The sequence below is a fragment of the Varanus komodoensis genome, unplaced genomic scaffold (genome assembly GCF_004798865.1).
Source record: "Varanus komodoensis strain SLA01 unplaced genomic scaffold, ASM479886v1 scaffold3, whole genome shotgun sequence".
In the NCBI taxonomy this organism is placed as follows: Eukaryota; Metazoa; Chordata; class Lepidosauria; order Squamata; family Varanidae; genus Varanus; species Varanus komodoensis.
The window spans coordinates 17,300,054-17,318,858 of NW_025335761.1; the positions used below are offsets into that span (position 1 = coordinate 17,300,054).

The 18,805-nt window shown below is 44.3% G+C and overlaps 1 protein-coding gene across 6 annotated transcripts in view; it reads left to right on the top strand.

Annotated features, from left to right (window-relative positions):
* RGS6 (regulator of G protein signaling 6) overlaps positions 1-18,805 on the top strand; it is a 257,675-nt gene that overhangs the window by 37,183 nt on the left and 201,687 nt on the right. The window contains exon 2 of one of the 6 annotated variants that reach the window (XM_044436435.1): positions 5,994-6,161. The exons of the other annotated variants lie outside the window; for them this stretch is intronic. The gene's annotated coding sequence lies outside the window, so the exon portion shown is untranslated. The remainder of the gene's footprint in view (positions 1-5,993; positions 6,162-18,805) is intronic. 6 annotated transcript variants of the gene reach the window in all.

Consider the following 18,805-nt stretch of genomic DNA (forward strand, 5'->3'; position numbering starts at 1 on the left):
TGGTTTCATGTAGATGTTGAATAGCAAGGGGGACAAAATGGACCCCTGTGGTACTCCATGGCATAACTGCCATGGTGCAGAGCCAAAGTCCTCCAGCACCACCTTCTGGAATCGGCCATCGAGGTAGGAGCAGAACCAAGCAGTGCCTCCTACTTCCAGTCCCGCTAGCCTATCCAGAAGGATACCATGGTTGATGGTATCAAAAGCCACTGAGAGGTCCAGGAGGACCAACAGGGACACACTCCCCCTGTCTCTCTCCCTGCACATCAGAAATGGGCAACATCAGAGAAGATGGCGAGAAAAATCATGTTCAATTGTTTATTTCAAATTGTATATGGAGGAGATCTTTGTAAAAATGTGTACAAACTTAAAATGAGACAGGGAAAGTCTCACGGAAATTTAGAATAAACATAAAGACAGTTTGTTAAAATGTAGCTTTTTCTTTATAATGTTTGTCTTAAATATATATTTAAATAAAAAAATATTCCGGTAGAGAATGTTAACAAGTTCTATTTCAGCTTGCAGCAGATTTTATTGTATACTAAACTGTCATCTTTTGTATGTTAAGAATGAACTGAGCATATATTAAGATTCTGTACTGAAGCGTTTCTTCGGGAATACAATACGTAAATATTTTCTTCATTCCTTCAGCCTTTTTCACAAAGAAGAGGTCAATAAAAAGTATTTGAAAACTAGAGTAGTCCATTGCAGAATATGTGGCTTAAGAGCCTCTTGTTTGGCAAAGCATCATGAAAGCTCTCCCTAGTGCCAGAAACCTGGGTTCAAGGGCAGCCAGTCTCCTGGAGGCCCCAGATTATGGGATTACATGGAGGAGCCATAGCACAGGTTGTTTCCATAAGGCCCAGGGCTACTGATGTCGGCTTTGTGGTAATGTGAGAAGCCATCCAGCAGAGGTTCTGACCTGATTTGCACAATCATGCAGCCCACAAGGCTTCCAATCCATGTTTAGGTTGCAGGTGGCTGTCAACCACCCCACCCTTGCAGGGTTGGCATCGAACAGGAAGCACCAGAATCCCATCGGAATGCCCTGAATGTTTTACATGGTGGCCACCACTGCAACAAAGAAGTCCCGTGGGGACTTTCACCCATGGCAGCTTCTAGAAAATTTTAGAAAAAAATTTTAACGCTTAACTCCTGAATGCTGTGGCCCTTTTTTATTCTGTTACTATAGATGTTTTAATTTGTTAGTGTTTTAATGGAGTTTTAATGTGCTTTATTATGTTTTAATACATTTAATGTATTGTAAGTCACCTAGGAAGACCTCAGCAATTATAGGCATCCTATAAATATGCTAATGAATGAATGAATAAATGCCAATCAGGCCCCCTCACTGGCCTGGTTCACATGTTCACATAGTGGTTAATAAAGTGCAGTGGCTCATTAATTGTCCTGTGTATGCTAGTCCTGTGCTTGCTGGATTAGCATAATTGCCTTCAGCAGGGTGGCTTGTCATTATAATAGCCCCAAAGTTGCAGGTGCCTTATTACCCATGACTGGGTTCACACATCATGGCAAGCCACACTGCTGCGGGTATTTATGCCCACACACACAATGCCTGACCTGCAATTGCGTTTGTGACGGGTGAAATAAATCGCTGTGGCTTTTTCGCCCCAGCTGTGATTGTGCAGACCAGGTACCTGCAAAGGTAACGTGTGAAGGGTCCCCACAGATCTGAACTGAGCTCTGGCATTTGTCTTCTGCCTTTTAATTATTTTCCAATCCTATTGTATTAGGCTCTCCAGGAGGTTTATTTATTCATACATATCTTTAAAGCAAAGGGAGGGAAGAAGAAGGTTTGATAGGTAAGCAACAAGATTTATTTGCTTCTCCCTAATGACTTTGAGTTACTAATTCCCTGGCACTGCCCCAACAGAATCAATAAAAGTAAATGGTCTCTGTGGCAGAGGTTTATTTGCTGTGTGGCTGCAGTTTTAATTTGGAGCCTTGTGTCAGATGCGCATGGCATTCGATGTTGTGTTCTTGACTGCTGTGCTGGATAGTTGCTTGATTACAGAAGATACAGTTTCAGTTCTGCATTGTAAATGATTCCAACATAATTTGAGCATAACATTACTTCATTGTCTTACCTTTGTCAATCCGGCCTACCACCTGCTAACAAGAATTGAAAATAGAAAGCTGTGCCTTTATCTCAGTGTTTACTCCTTTGGTACATGAAAGCTTTGGCACTGCAGTGCTTGTTGATGCAATCTTGCATTATAAAACACGAGGCTAGACTGATGTCTCTGCTACATTTTGCTGGCATTGTCAAGAAAATAGCTGGTGCTAATAGTTGGGACTGATTTATTTTACCCATCCTGATTGCAAGCACAGCAGTCGTTGAGTGATGGCTCAGTGGTCGAGCACATGCTTTGCATGCAAAGGGTCCTAAGTTCAATCCCCAGGTAGGGAATTTTTCCAGGTAGAACTGGGTGTGGGGGGGGGGGGGGACAAAAAACCACTGCAGTTTAGTGCGGTCAGTGCTAGGCTAGATGGACCAATGGTCTGACTCAGTATAAGGCAGCTTCCTATGTAGTTTCCATATAGCCTGAAGTGCCTGATCCTGCCTAATCTTGGAAGCTAAGCAGGGTTGGGCCTGGTTGAAATCCGGATGGGTGACTTAAATATTGTGTACCACCCAGAGAGGTTCACCTATGGGTGGTATTGAAATGTAATGTAAAAATAAAATACGTTCCTAATATTCAGATGGAATAATGGAAATACTGGAGGTGTTTTGAATGATGCTGTGTGTGCTAACTTGCTGGAACAATTTCATATGGAGATAAGATGCGGTGGCAATAGTTCTGAGCAACCCTTTGCTGCAACTAGAGCAAAATCAATGAGCACTGTGCTGCCCTGCCCTCGCATAGTGGCAAAGACTGCCACTAATAGCACAACCAGACACTAGCCCATTCTGGTTCTTCTGAATGGAACATGCCACTGGCACTCATGGGAGGGACCTCTATTGACTTGTCTCTTTCTAAAAGCAGAGCTTGAGCTAGTTTTTGGTGTTGTGCTATCAAGCACTCACTTCCTGTTGCACTGTAGGTCATTCCTACTAGTACAGTATGATTGATCCCAATGAACTGCCAGCAGTAGATACAGCCCAATGATTTTTAAATTAGGTTTGTGTATTTGAATCATAGTTTTGAATTTAAACTGGATTTTCAAAATTTAAATTGGATTTTTATGACCCTCCACTAAAATACTAAAGCTATATTTTATTTACACAAACATTTAATTTCCAATTAAATCTCATCAAAAAAACATGCCAAACTTGAATACATGGTCTCATAAGGGCGAAGTTGCCTGCTAATCAAAATGGACATTCATTTCAGCTTTTAAACTCATGAAAAAGGCTTTCCCCAGCCTAATTACCACCTCTTGATCCTTGAAAGTTAAGAGCTTTCCATATTTATTCATCAAAATCACATGCTTTTCTCTTAAGTTGTGTTGGAGTTATGGCTTCCAGGCTCCCATTCAATTCACTGGAACACCCAGACTTTAAGCGTAAGACCTAGGCAGTTTCAGCAGCCAGCCAGCCTTGCTTCCACTTGTCCCACTTCTCAAAGGTACTTTTGCTTGGAAGGAAGGTAGAGTAGATAGAAATGTCTAAGAATTGCTCTAATTCAGATTGTCTTTATGGACCTCCTCAGAAAAGTGTTCTAGGTAGAGCCTGATGTTTTCTAAGAGCTTTTCTTGGAAAACCCAAGCTAGTTATTAAGCAATCTGGAGGGAGCTTGGCCATTACACACTGAATCAGCTGATTCTTAGGCAAAAATCAATTTTAGGAAAGCCGCCCCAATCTTCTGCTTCTCTTTTTCCATTGAGTTTCCATACTGCACAGTAGGTTTGTATAACGCTTCTGTACTGTATTTGGGCATGGCAGCTGTTGTTGGTGATCCAGTGGCCAACCAATGCCAATCCACTTCCTTGGACGACCTGAGGATGCTATCAACAGTTGTCCACTAAAAAGGCACATTTTCAGTGGTACCTTCCTTGTCTCTATGGTGCAGGCACCTGGAGAGGGATCTCAGAAGAGAATCTTAGGGGACAGGACTATAGGGGGAGACAGGCCTTCCGGAAAGATGGGCCTAAGTGAGTTAGGACTTTAAAGGTTCATGTAAGCACTTTGAACTGTGTCCAGAAACTGACTAGAAGCCAGTGCAGAAGGCAAACCCTGGTGCAGTATGATCATATTGACTGGTCCATGATCTTGCTGTTTTTGATATGCTGAACGTTCTAGTCCATTTTCAAAACTGCCCCAGGTACACTTTAATGATATGCCTTTTGCATATTTTTCATTTCATTTCATTTCATTTCTATTCTGCCCCATAGCTGAAGCTTTCTTAGTGGTTTACGACAGTGCATAAAAACAAAACAATAACGTACATTATATGTATCATAAATCAAAGCATCATTAAAGCAGATTTAAAACAGTAAAAACTTATAGTAAAATGACACTGTAAAAATTAAAACACCAGGGATGGGTAATCCCTGGTGTAGCTAAGTGGTAGTTTATTAAATCTAGGGGGTAGCTCATTAAATCAAAGCCCCAGGGTGGCTAATTAAATCGTTGAAGGGCTGTCTTAACCTGTTACTAAAACGTTTGGTGCCAGGCGGGCTGCAGTGGGGAGGTTGTTCTGCAGATGGGGGACACCACAGAGAAAGCCCTTACTTGGAGTTGGCACTTGGAGGAAGGCCCCAGAGTAGCGTAGTGTTCAAGTAGCTCACAGGGGGGAAAAGCAGGTATTGTGGTTCCAAGCCATGTAAGCTGTTTTAAAATAGATTCTACCCCCTAAAGCCTCCATTCTTGTTTTACTTTTGTTTTGTTTTCTCTTATTAGCCAGTTGATTGATTGAATGGAAAGCAATGAAGGCAGCCACTTCGTAACTAAGGGGGAGAAGTCTAGTAAAGACAACACTGTAGTCACATGTTGGGTCATAAATGGCCCCCTGGAATTACTGGAAGCTTCGTTTTGTGTGCTGCTTCTGGAGTTTCTCTGCGCCTCAGTCCTGCTCGGCCGCCCACCCCCATGCATGAGATGCCAGTTGACATGAGCGGAATTGAGCGGAAGGGAGTGGGGGCATGTATATGTTCCTACAAAAGGCCGACTGGATTTATTGTCACAGTTCCATGTCATGTTGATAACTGAACTCCTACAAACGGGGGACTTTTTGCGTATATTTTGCCTTTTCACAAACCTGGATTGCCACGTTTGCTTCCAGTCCATGCAGATAAAAGGCCCTCTGCAGAGACCCAAAAAAGCCCCATCAGCAGTCCTGTGAATCAGCCTTCGTTCTTTGACTCTGAGTCACAGATTCGCTCTGCTTTTCACACAGTATAGCTACTGGTTAATCCTTCTTAAATGAAATATTGAATATATCCACTTTAAAATTCAATCTGTCATCTTTTCAACACAACAAAAAACCCACCTCTGATTTCTTGGTATACTGTATATTGTACTGAAATGTCTTATACAATAAAAGAGATTAGTCTTCATGCATTTTCTCTGAGAAAAAGAATAAAGAATCACAGTTTGCTTTAAGCAGAAGGATTGGGATTGTATAAAATAGGTCAGAGATCTATTCAGTTTCAATGTGGATTTGGAGTGGGTGGGGAGGAGGAGAGAATTACATTTTCCAGAAATCAGGTAACCCTGGGGTGTGGTTATCATGAAATAATTATACACAAGGGGCTATAGGAATCCACTATTATTAATGCTTGAGGGATCTGATTAATGCAAGATAATTAAAGCATCTGTCTTAGAAGCATAGGCTGAAAATGGAAAGTGTGAAAATTTAATCAAGAGTTTGGGTCCATTTTCTTCATCTGCTTCTTTTCACTGCTGAAGGGACATCTTGAAAGACTAGCCCCACACACACACACACACACACACACACACACACACACACACAGTGCCCTCAATACTTCAGCATTCCTCTTGATTAACTACCTTCTCCTCTGCTTTCCAGCTATGTTCTAAGGAGGAGAACATTGAAGGAGACCAGTGGCTAACCAAGTCAGCTTTCCTCAACATGGCACCCACCAGGTGATTTGCATTACACCTCTGGGAGCTGTAGTCCAACACATCTGGAGGTTTGCAGGCCACTGACCCATCTAGCCAGCAGTGTTGCTGCCAGGTACATTCCCAGGTCATGCTAAGCCACTGTGAACATGCACTATACCTGCGAGGGCTGTTCATTGTTCCAGCAGATGCCTTGCCCTCTGTTTCTCTCTCAGTCCTCCTGGGTGCTGCCAGCACTTACCGCAGGGGCCTTTGGTGCAAAATCCTGATTTCCTTGTGTCAACACCTTTTCTGCAGTTGGTCCTCTAGGGGTGCTGTCTCCTGAGGGGGGACTCCTCTCCTTCCTGCACCAGATTGCCAAGGGGATGTAAGTGTCTGAGCCTTTGTGAATATGGGAACCCATTTACCACCTTTTACAAATGTTTATGCTTCAGGTCTTGTGAGAGTGCACAGGTCCACAGGACGGCCTGTTTGCGCCCGAGCCTGGCATAATGCCACGCCTCCCCTGCGAAACTCCTGTTCAGAAGAGGAGAGTTTTTTCTCGGCCAGGACTCTGGTTCGGCAGAGGAAAGGGCCTGTCTTTGCCTCAGCAGCCTTCCTCCCTTGGAAAGTTGGAGAGAGGCATGCAGGATACGGCTGGCCAAACATTAGCTGTGGGACTGGCACCCTCCCAGCAGACCCTCCCGTGCCTCAGGAGAACTTGCAGTCAAAGACCCAGGAGGGAGAACCTCCAAGCCCTAGAATGAGGGAGAGGTGAGCAGAAATGGACAGCACAGACACGGAGGAGGAGCTCTGATGAGATTCCCAGGCACGTGCAAGAAACTGAATTTTCGGGGGACTGATAGCTCAGACTCTGAGGATGATGGGGAGCTGGCTGAACCAGATGAGGCTCAGAGCTCACACTCTGATAACGGAATTGTTGCTTTAACAGACAAAATGGCACCAGCCCCACAGTACCGGTCTGAGCCTTCTCTGGATGAAAGTAGCTCAAGGACACCCATGGGGCCCAGTCTCCCTCCTGCCTGTGGGAATAAAGCAGATGAAGGATGGGAGGGAGAAGATTTGGAAATGGGGACCTTTTGGATGGAAAACGCCAGCCTCCTGAAGACGTGGAGCTGAGGGCCCATCATCATAGCCACAGGCTGGCCTGATTAGGGCCTTAGAGCGTGGAACGCAGGCGCACCTACTTCCACAGCACCCCGATTCCAAAGACATGCCCTGAAGGATTCATAAGCAAAGCTTTGGGTAAAGGGGGACAGAGAGGGGAGAGCCAGTGTGGTGCAGTGGTTAAGAGCATGGGACTGGGACTCAGACGATCCGGGTTCGAGTCCCCGCTCAGCCATGGAGCCAACTGGGTGACTTTGGGCCAGTCACAGACTCTCAGCCCAACCTACCTCACATGGTTGTTGTTGTGGGGATAAGATGGAGGAGGAGAATGATGTCAGCTGCCTTGAGCCCCTTGTAGGTAAAAAGGAAGGATATAAATCAGAAAATAGATAAATAAACAAACAAACATCTACTTGAGTATTCTCAGAGACTTGTGAATGCTTAGAGTCTTCTATGTAGAATAAAGCCACTTACAAGAAGTGCTGGAGAGACTGCCTTGCTTGGGAGGGGACGCCTAGCTCATGACATCCTGCAAGCCAAGGTCCCAGTAGGATGCAGAGTTCTGCTCAGGAACAGAATGTTTTTAACTTTCTGAAACTACCTTTTGTAAGCTACCCCAAAGAATGTGGTTCATTCAGTGGCATGTAAATACTGGAAATAAGGACAGAATGAATCAAAACAGGGCAAAAATGCAGTACTTTATAGAGGCAGGCATACATGAAATGACCCGTAATCATGAAAAGGAAAAAGAAATAAAGTTGTCATAACTATTTTTGCATCTCCACTCGGTGTTCCTAGAACTGTACTCTTGCACAGCCAGTACCTTGCCTAGCAGCAGTCCAGAAATGTGGTACTTCCGGTTACAGCCTTGCCAAATGTGCAGCTGGAATAGTGATTGATTGATTGATTGCATTTCTATCCCACCCATTAGCCATGATGATGCTCTTTGTAGCATTGTGCACAGGAATCCAGGGCAGATATCCTGTTTCTAGTTTCAGTGGCATATAAGTGTATTAGTTATTTTCTTTGTGCATTGACTATTCAGTTTGAACTGAATTTGGAAAATCCAGTTACAGTTGCAATGTGAAGGAAATGGTTAACAGGACAAAAATTCTGCTGCTATCCACTTTATTACATCAGTCTTTTTCAACCTTTTCACCTTGAAGGAACCATTGAAATAGGGTCCATGTCTTAGGAAGCCCCTGCCTAAGACTATGATAAAGCTAGGCCCTAGATTTAATGTAGAGAGAGGTTGTAAAATGATTTTAATTAGTGCTATTTACAACTAGAAAATTCATTGAAAATGTTGAATATCATGGGTACTGAAATCCGTAAGATAAATCAAAGCAATATGAACAAAAATACCACCTATCAGAGTGCTACTTTCAAACTAAAATAAAGACTGACATTTACTTGTTTAACTTGAGACTTTGCTTGGTTTTTGCAGCACAAATACTTACTTCTTAGTTGAATTCTGGGCATCAAGTTAGGGAAGAGAGATTTTGCTGCATCTTCCAAAGGCTGTAGACCCCTCCATCCAACCTATGTGCATGCATTCAGAAGTATTTTATTTATTTATTTATTTATTTATTTATTTATTTATTTATTAAAACATTTTTATGCCGCCCCATTCGCCGAAGCCTCGGGGCGGCTTACAACAACCTTTAATTAATTTATATTATAATTGAAGTTATTGTTTATTTTATTAATGTGGCATACCACCCTGCCTTTCCCGTTAGAACAGCTTCACATAGTGAGAAGGGAAAGGCCCCTCCAGTCAAGCCTGATCTGCCTGTCAGCAGCAGCCCCCCAGGTATAGACTGCCCCTGCCCATGGAGGCTTCACCAGTGGCCCTCTGTCTGCTGCTGACCATTTGGGGCACATTTCCCACACCTTCAGTTCAGTGGCTAAGGCCATCCATAAATCGCAGCATGTGCGTGCAATGAAAGGAGAATGTGGGCCATTGCTGGTCATTTAATGCCACACATATGGAACTACTGCCATGCTGCTCTCCATGAGGCTGAGGAGGATGCACTTTCTGTCGCTTGTCTCCCTCTCAGCAACAGGGGCAAGCGGAAGGGCTCCTCAGGCAATAAGTTGTTTGTGTAAGTGCAAATGTGAAAATATGATGCATATGTATGTACGTATGTATGTATATGTATATATATGGAATGCCTAGTGATCTTGTTCATAACCCTAGGGTTCTGGGGAACCCCATACTTACACTAGGACTTAACTAGACATACAAAAAATTGAAGTGGGGGGAGAAATGAGGCAAAATCTTAGGTTTGCTGTCAGTGCTCATTATTACACCCTTTGGCCTGTAAGATCTACTGCCTGTCAGTTTGGTGCACCTACAGAAAACGGAAAAAGCTTTACAGGCACGTACTGGGAAGACAAGCAAAATGGAAAAATGTTTCTGTTGCTGTACGAGTACAAGCTTGCCTGCCGATCCTGGGCACATACTTTTATGCCACTACATCGATAAAACTTTCTCCCCCTGAAAATGTAAAGAAAAGAAAGCATTTCTGTGTTTTTACTTAAGGGTTTCTATTTTGTGTTCCAAATGTAAGTTTGTTCTTCATGCTTGTTTTTTAGATGTAGGCTCCCTCTTGATAAAAGCTGCTTTATATCTGTTCACAGCAGCACTTCAGTCTTAGCACTGTCTCCTATCTTTCATATATTCCTTGCCCATTTTGTGACATGATGCTAAATTGCTCTGAATCTTACATATAAAGTGTTGCCCTTACCTGTGCTAAAGGATGAAGGGCAGCCCTACAGAGACACTTGCTACCTGGAGCCCAACACATGCCCCTCCTTCTCTCTCTGGACCACCTGGTGGAGGCAGTGCCAGGCTCCCCTGGCTGGGGCAGTGGTGGGAAAGGAGACAATTCATGAGTAAGCAGGCCATGAAAAAGGGTAATATTTGCTGGAATCCAGTGGTTTCTTTCCTGCAGCAGAATGGAAATCATTGGTGGAAGGGATTTCCTCTTCCTTGCAGCCCTCTGTATGTTCCCTTCCAATCTGCTGCAGAAGGTTGTAGGGACCCCTGTGGGGCAGATTGGGGGCATACTGAGGGCTGCAGTTAGAAGATGACAGGAAAATGAATGTTAAGATCAACTTATTTCTTCTGTTCTCTGTAAGGTTATAGTCTTACATTTTCCTCTCTATTTCTGTGTTTTTATATATTAAAATCAAAACAATTATTGATTTTTTTAAAAAACCAGAGAACCCTCACCAAACCCACTGTTTCCAGGGGATGGTGAATACCTGCTGTCAGTCTTGAGTCAAGGCAGGAATAGGTGGGTCAAAAGCTATGCCACAGCTGATAAGAGGAGGGAGAGCAGAGTCTCCTACTTAGCAAGCGCACACTTTGTTTTTAAATAGCACAACCATTTCTGTTGCGCCACTAGCAGCACCATCTCCGGTAGCTGTAACTTGTAACTTGAGCATGAAGTCAGACAGCCTGTTCACACGATTGCATTTTGTTCACAAGATTTTTCCCAGTCCACCATTCTGTGCCCACTTGTGTGAGTAAACAGAACATTTGAGGCAATGGTTCCAGGTCAGTGTCCACTGAAACTCCCATGATCTCAGAGGCGCGACTTCCAAGACCATGGATGAGTTCCTGTGACCAACGATAGTGACCTCTCAGCCCTGGTGTTCTGTGTGCCAGCTCAAGCACCAACTCAGGATCAGCCCTGTATTTGCCAGGACTGCAACATCATAGGGGAAACTTGGGAGCATGCAAATGTGTCATGCACAATGTTAGTGGGTGACTTTAATTTTCTTTTATACAAAGGTCACCTTTATGAAAAGTGCAGGGAAGAGTTTTAATTACCCGAAATGGCCATTGTGGTTATTGTTAGTCCCATCGCGACCCCATGGACAACATTCCTCCAGGCTCTCCTGTCCTCCACCATCCCTGGGAGTCCAGCCAAGCCCACACCCACTGCCCCAGTGACTCCATCTAGCCACCTCATCCTCTGCAGTCCCCTTCTTCTTTTGCCATCTATCGTTCCCAGCATTAGGGTCTTCTCCAGGGAGTCCTTCCTTCTCATTAGGTGGCCAGATTATTTAAGATTTATCTTCAGTGCCTGGCCTTCTAAAGAGCAGTCAGGGTTGATCTCTAAATGGCTATAATACAATATAATACAATCCTGTGCAAGTTTAGCGAGGATAAAAGGCTGACAGCTCCTAGCTAGGGCATGCTGGGAGTTGTCCAGCTTCTTTCTGCCTGGATTTGCATAGGATTGTGCCATAAATATCATGAATGAAACGTACATGAAGAGGGGCCATTCTTCCCCACCACCCCCAGTAAATGGAGCACGGTTACAGCTGCTACCAGTGTAATTTTAGTAAGAAGGAAAATGATTAAAAATGAAAACAAATAGCCACCACAGTAACATTTAAGCTTCAAGAAGAATTACAGTTAATGAATGAGAATGCTAATTAGAGCCAATTAAAAGGGCCACTTACAAAGTGGAACTGTCAGCCTCTGTATCTCTTGCAGTCTATAGCTATCGTAAGAAGCTCAGCATAAATGCATCATCCCTAATCAAGAAGCAAGAATTTGGAAAGAAGGCAAGGCTAAGCAGGACTCTGAAAGAGGTTCTTTTAAAATAATCTAAAAAACCCTAAACAAACACTTAAGTAGGGAAGGCAAAGGAGGAATAGAGGAAAATGCATAACCTCTGGCAAGTAACAGAAAATGATTAGAAGGCAAGCCAAGAAGGCATTTAAGATAAAGATGTAAAACCAAACACTAGGCTCTCATTTAAGCACATCAAAAATAGAAAACAGACAGAAAGTTAATGGCCCCATTAGTCCATCAAGATGTCTTCAAGTGTACACATGGTAGATGAAGCACAGGCTGAATTGTTAAGTGAATTGTTTATCTCAGGGCACTTCCTATTTGTGGAGGACAAGGCTATCAAGGGTACTGGTTATGACAGCTCTATGTTCTGGTTGCTAGGCAATACTAGCGGGAGGATGCTGTTGCACCCGTGGCCCACTTGTGGGTTTCTCACATGCCACTGGTTGGCCACTGTGTGAACAGGATGCTGGCTCCCGCGTTCGGGAGGTAGAAGTATTTCATGTTCTGGATGTGGTTGCACCTCCTTTGAAAAGTAGGACTGTGGTCTGGAGATATTCCTGTAGCCATAGAAGTTTAGAGAGCCTTCTACCAGCTTTGACTGGTATGCCAGTGAGGGCCTCTTCTGGACAGAGGTATCTTGGCCACAGTGGTACTGGTGCAAGAAATCTCAAAACTTGATAATTGTAATGCTTTCCACACCCCTGCTTTGAGAAGTTACCTCAAATATATCATAAAAACTCCTACTGCTGTAGGAGTTGCAGAACTAGTCTTTGCTTGTTGAGCCTCATGCAATGGTGGTTTAAGGGCACTTGCATGCTAGCTTCCTCCTCCAGCTGCATGATTATGCATTCAGTTGTGCCTCTCAGGCAGTGGAACTGGGGTTCACGAAAGCTAGTGAATCCCCCGGGTAGGGATGTGCAAGGAATCTGTTTTTAGGGTTAGGAATCCACTGGATTCCCCAGGTTCAGCTTCCCTGACTCTCCCCTGCTTCTGCACAGCCATAAGTGTGACTGCCTTGCGAGTGCACCCGGTGCTTGTGTGATGCTCATCAGGAAGCAAGCCCTGTGCGACCTGTGCATAAGCAGCGTCCCCTTCCGTTCATGTGACCGGCAGCCTTTGTTTGTGCTGCACACGACATGTGCATTTGCAGACTTCTGCTCAGCTCAGCTTCCTTTCTAAGAATGGACCGAACACAAGAGGAAGTTTACGAACTCCAGAGGGATGGATTCTGTGTATCTTCATCACAACAGTGATGCCTAGGTGCAGTGTACATAAGGAACAGAGAGAGAGGTGTCGCATGGGTGTGTGCTTGTGTCACTGATGCCTGCAGCTACAGACACACAGGCCTGGTCACTTTGCAAGGGTAGGCAAGGATGCGCAGCTCTGCCTTACCAGACTCTAGGCAGCCCTTGCCATGCCCTAGTTAGCTGGACTGGGACTTTTCCAGAGAGATGGCCCCTCAGCTTCCAGAGGAAGAAGTTTCCCGAAGGCCTGGCACTGGGATGGACTCTGAGCCAGCCTTTATCTCTTGGCACAGATTGCTCCCCAGTTCCCCCTGTTTGGTCCCACACACACACACACCCAGCACATACTAGCCATGGGATCAAACTTGCATACATTGTCGTGTGCTTCTTGCTTGAAGTGCAGGATGGAAGTGCAGTTGACAAATCGGTTTCCTTCTCTGACCTGGGGACCTGCAGATGGTTTGAATTATAACTTCCAGCAGTCTGAACTTTAGCATGATGGCTATGGCTTGGTGGGAGCTGAAGTCCATCACATCTGCAGGGCACCAGATTGGGGAAAGCTGGCCTATTCGATAGATACTCTTTGAAATAAGTTGTGCATTTCCTCTCCCCTTCTGTTTTCAGTCCTTCTGGGCAGGGCATGCTGGGAGTTGTATGCCTTTCTTAAATCTAAAGTTACATAGGACTGTGGATTTAGGTGGTTGCAAATGACCATATGCCTTGTTAGTGAGGAGCAAATTGCTGCAAAGTTCAGAGTATTGTAAAAATGGGTGTTGCTTTTCTTTTCATCTGTTACAACAGTGGAACCAGCCACAGCCACGGGAGCACTCGAAATGCAAACTCATAAATAGTATTCATGGATTGCTTGTGCTCCTTCTGCTGGCACACACAGATGCAGATGGGAGGCAAGGAAATGATCTCCCTGCTGGAACCTCTTTTCCAAAATGACTTTTGCTTGACTGGCTCTGATGATCAGAATAAAGTGAGAGTTCCACGGGGTACAATACAGCTTGTATTAGCAGGGTCTGTACCAAAGAAAGGTCTGCAGCAAATAAAATTGCTGTCATGTGCAGAGTTATTATTTTCTGATAGTACCACTTGCTCCTTCCATGGCCTAGGATGCAGACTGTATGAGCAACCAGCTTGCCACGTACTTGGCTGGTAGTATGTGGTGAGACCTTCCTTATCACTTGGTTGCAGGAGATCATAATTTCATGATGCCTGCAGAACCTGTTTTTATGTTGGACACAGCACTGTCTTTCCTAACTTCTGGTCTGCATTCTAGCTGAGCTTCTGTTACCATGGGTATTAATACACCCCCCCCCATTCAAGCATTTTCGGGGGATTTAACCCTCTTAATTCCTCCTTTCCACTTCCTTTTTACCAGCTTATTCATTTGGAGAAGTTTCCTCTTTTGAATTTAAATGCCACTTTGTTGGACTTCCTTGTCAGTTTTCCATTTGGATATATATTAAATCCAAAGTGCCCTGCTCATTGTTTCCACTTGGATCAGCAACATTTACATCTCAGCTTTGGCTAAAGGGCAGTATAGTAATGAAATACCACATCATCCATCATCATCATTATCAGCATCATCTAATACTAGTTCCTGGGCAACACCACATAGGATTAAATACCTTCTGGTCAGCGCTATGGCCAGATATTTTAGGACACAGCCATTTAGGGCACTTGGAAATGGAATGTCTTTGTCCTGACTGGGACATGCATTTATCCAGACAATGTGGGAGTAATTGAAGTCAACTGTTATTACAATATTTCCTCCCTAATTTTTGTTTTCAGTCTCAAGATCACCCAGATCTGGAGGACACTAGCATGATCCCAGTACTATATTAGTTTTGGAGCCTGCTATTGTCACCCACTGCAGCTGTAATAAAAGAATGGTTAGTTTAAGGTAGATTTTGCACCTGCAGTGAGTTTCCTGCTCCCTTGTATGCATTTTATGCTGAGTGAGCTTTTCCATTGCACGCATACTTGTTCTGAGTGTGCATGAGTGCCATCCTGTTCCCTTTAGTGGATAAAGTTTGAGAAGCTCAGTCTTTTGCATGGGGTGTTGCATTAACCGACACCTTGAGAAATGCCCAATAGTATTAAAAGCTGGTGTTAGGTCCCTATTTATTTATTTATTTATTTATTTAAACATTTCTATGCCTCCCCATTCGCTGAAGCCTCGGGGCAGCTTACAAAACATCAGTTAAAATATAAAACACTAAAAATATAAAACACATTAACATTATAAAAAATAAGTCGCCCTGGCCGAAGAATTAAGCAAATAATATTAGCAATTAAAATGACATTTGAATAAAAAGGTCTTTGCCTGGCGCTGAAAAACAAATAACGACGGTGCCAGGTGGACCTCTCTGGGGAGCACATTCCATAGATTGGGCGCCACCGCTGAGAAAGCCCTCCTCCGAGTACCTACCCTCCTAATTTCCTACACGGAGGGTTCCCAGAGAAGGGCCTCTCCTGCAGATCTCGGGGGGTGGGCGGGCGTATATGGACGTAAGCGCTCCTTCAGGTAGCGCTTACGCTTATTTGAGATTGTCTATAGTGTTAGATAGATTTCCATGTTCCACCCAATGCCATGCTTGTATCACAAAAGGAACAGTATTGCTGTAAATTGGTACTGTACATATAATTTCTTTTAATATAATTAACAGGCAATGATGCTATTCTGAACTATGTCAAACTCATTTTGGAGCCAGAGTTCACTGTTCTAATTAGTGACAGCATACCTACTCCATCAGGGATGTCGGGAGCTGTAAACGCTTTCACCTGTTTCTTGCTGAAGCAGTCCCTAGTTACTATCTTCATCTTATCAGTGTAATTGCAGTAAGAGTCTGGTGATATTGATTTTCAACTGCTTGTGGAAGGTGTTTTTATCTTATAAAGACTTTCAAACATCTGCTTTTTATTGAATCGCCGTGTGTGTGTCTGAGAGAGAGAGAGAGAGATTTACAGGTAACCAAATGTCCTCAGTGAATTAGGGCCTTAGATTTGCATGTTCCTTCTACCAAACTGCACCACCCTTTTTAATTGATTGCTATATACCTGATAATTGGGTGATGCTACAATTGGGTGGGTTGTGTGCATTTAACATATTGCTAGAGGTTTTGTTGCTGACATGAAAAGCCCCAAACAACTCGGGGCCAGGATTTCCAGCTGACCACCTTCCCTTATATGCACCAAATTGCCACCGAGACCTTCCAGGTAGACCTTGTTGGCCATTCTGTGACCAACTTTTGTTGTCACGGAACAGCATGTAAGCATTCGCCTTTGGTGGTGGCAGCCATGCTCCAAAACACTCTTTCACGTGCGATTGAAGAGGCAGACATTGTGGCAAGCTTCAGACACTCCTTAAAATGTATCTGTTCACTCAGGCTTCTGACCTGCAATTTTTCATGTCAGTGCTCTGTTTTACTGGATTCGTTGCATTTTTTAAAAAGCATTTATTGTTCTATAGTTTTTATATTAGTTTTTAGAAAATATTGTTTGTGTTTTTTATGTAAGTCATTTGGTGAACCTGGGATGCAAAGCCATGTAGAAGCGGCTAACATCACATACCATACCATAACATACTGGCAGAGACTGAGTAGATTCCCTGTGAGGAACATATAGTATGAGTTTGTTAGGAAGCATAAAACAACTTAAAGGAGGAGCTTGCGGCTGTCTGATTTCTGAACTGAAATGGTGGTCAAAGGTACTAAACACACCTGGTACAAAATATTGTTTCTGTGTGCAGGTCTGGTGAATGTAATTGGACATGGTTTCCAAGGAGTACAGTAAGTGTCAGAGCCCAACTGATGCTGAGAGCAGGTTTACCTAAATCAAGGACTGGAGGCTGTGGAAAAATTCGATTCTAAAGTACCACAGGCTTTGATGATGATGATGATGATGATGATGATGATGATGATGATGATGATGTGATGTGGATTAGGCAGGTATGGAAGAGCGAGCTTCTAAGGGTTATACCAGGCCTGACTAATCAAAAGGTTTCATACCGAAGGCCAGTCTCAGGGATGTCTATCCCCTTCTGCACTTGAAGAGAGCCATGAGGTCTGTAGGTGCAACATGCTCTCCTTTGCCAATGTCATTTAATAGCCATTGCATTTTTAACCAGTTGACATTTCAGAGCACTGAAGGCAGCTCCTTGCCCAGCACATAACACTATTCAAGTCCCGAGGTTTTATCACTCCTATATCATAGTGGCCAAATCCTTTTTCCTAGGGGATCGTGTCACTGGTGCAGTCTAATTGAAAGCAGTGGGCAGGCTCCTGGTCACAACTAACACTTCCAGCTCAAGTTCGTTCCTATCTGAACTGACATCAGGATAGTACCCTCATCCAGCAGAGCACTGTTCAGTGGCCTTAGCATGTGAGGTCTGCTGGAACCAGAGGAGTAGGAGAAGGTATGTGTCACCAGCACACGGATGAAAATTAGTTCAAAGGCCAGGCCCACTGACTGCAGCAGAATTTAAATAGCATGCAGTCCCCAGTGGTACTCTGCAGGATGCCTTCCTGAGGACAAAATGGTTCCCTCCCAGCACCACTTGTGCTATCCTTACTGACAGGTAAAAACTGGACCATCACCCTCACCTGTTGGGGGTGGGGTGCTAAAGTGGGGAGGCAGACCATCTTTCAAGCTGGGTGGCTCAAGCCAGAGGCAAAAAGGGTGCAGCCAGAGTTCCCAAAATACTGGCAGACTTCACCTGGAAATGCTCACAGCTAGAAACTCCCCCTTAGCAAGGCATTTCCGCCTTTTAGAAAGGGGGAAATGGGAACAAAAGCCTGGGCATCACCAAATGATGGGCGGAAGGGGAAAGGGATATAAGGCCTGGGGAACTCTGGAGGGCCTGTTTTGGCATGAGCTTTTGCACCCCTCCAAGCTAAAATGGACTCTGGTCAATGGTGTTTAAGGCTTAAGGACATGAAGAATCAACAGACAACCACTTTCCTTCCCCAAAGGGCTTTCACTGTTCCAGGCACAGCAGTTTGGGTGGCAGTCACATGGGAGGCTGCTTTTTGTAATGTTCTTATTGGTGTTGAGGATAATTTTGAACACACCTAAAGCAGAAGAACCTGTAAGCAAGCTAGGGTGACTACAGGCAAACATTGAGAGCCCTACCCAGAAGGAAAGACAAATTATTGTGCTACATTTTATATTCCGGCATGGATACCCAAGTACAAAATATGTACTGCATCAACCATCACAATGCATCAGTCCTCCCCTCTGTTCAAATGCATAAAATTGGGGGCCAGTCACTTTCCCAGTTTCTGTTGCCAGTTGTTTTCAAAAGGGAAAGGAGCAGTTGACATATGAATTCACCATTCACGTCAGCTGTGACATGTGTGCATGTTGTGCTCATCTGTTAATACCCCAAATTACAATCCCCGTAATTGGCTAGTGGCTCCCCTATGCATCATAAAGAAGGGAGGGTGACCTTGATGCCTATCTGTCAGCTTAACCATGTCTGCATTAGGTCAGCATAAAGAGTAGGTGTGGTTGAGGACCGCTGAAGCCCAATCCAGCAGTGGCCCACTGGAGTCGCTCCTCTTCTGCACCTTTGCAACTCTGGTCACATGGCTCTTGCCCTGGTCCAGGAAACAGGGCTGGTGGTGAGGAGGAGGAGGAGGAGGAGCAATGTGTTTGACCATCTCCTTGCTCACTGCTTTTCTGCCTCCTAGGCAAGCAGGTGGTAGCAGTGATGAAGAAGAGGAGGGGGAGTGAGTTCAGCTGGAGACAATGGCAAGAAGAAAGTGGACTTCTGTGGCAGGGTAGGGCCTCCAAAACCTG